Source organism: Penaeus monodon, chromosome 27 (assembly GCF_015228065.2).
Source record: "Penaeus monodon isolate SGIC_2016 chromosome 27, NSTDA_Pmon_1, whole genome shotgun sequence".
In the NCBI taxonomy this organism is placed as follows: domain Eukaryota; kingdom Metazoa; phylum Arthropoda; class Malacostraca; order Decapoda; family Penaeidae; genus Penaeus; species Penaeus monodon.
This window is the reverse complement of record NC_051412.1, coordinates 37,144,503-37,145,082: the sequence shown is the minus strand read 5'-3', so window position 1 is coordinate 37,145,082 and position 580 is coordinate 37,144,503. Positions and strand designations below refer to the sequence as shown.

Genomic DNA, 580 nt, shown 5'->3' with positions numbered 1-580 from the left:
TATGTAATTTTATATTTTGAAAGAAAAGAAAGATTTTTATAGATAAGAAAATATATATATTTTCTAAAAAATATATAGTAATATGATATCTGAATACAACATACCAAAAGTAATTCAAAAAATTATTATATATATTAATCAGTAAACTAGATATACATAATAACTTATATTTTTTATTTTTCAAGACTATTAAAAAACCAATTTCTGCAAAAGATTTTTCTTAGCAGTGGTACAAAGATTGTATATTATTTCTGAAATAAGTACTAGATCAATGATATCAACCACAACCAAAAGGCAATAAAAATAATTACACACAAGATACACAATTAATTTATTTGTTTTTTTTTCAATGACTCAGGAAAAACACACTATTTTTTGTCAAGTTATTTCCATTATCAAATTTTGTTACTCTCAAAGGACAATAATTCACCCACAAAATCTGCCTTGTTGACACACTTAGATAATTTTAGTTTATTGTTTGTAAAACAATTACTTCTTTATTACTAACATCTATTTATTTGTCATTATATCTTATCAATTTTTCTTCTATAACCATAATATATTAGAATATCTTGTTCAT

At 21.2% G+C, this 580-nt stretch overlaps 1 protein-coding gene across 1 annotated transcript in view; it reads right to left on the bottom strand.

The window, feature by feature from the left end:
* The window catches only part of LOC119590828 (nuclear pore complex protein Nup85-like), a 14,259-nt gene that overhangs the window by 8,847 nt on the left and 4,832 nt on the right, over positions 1-580 (bottom strand). The gene's annotated exons all lie outside the window — the stretch shown is intronic.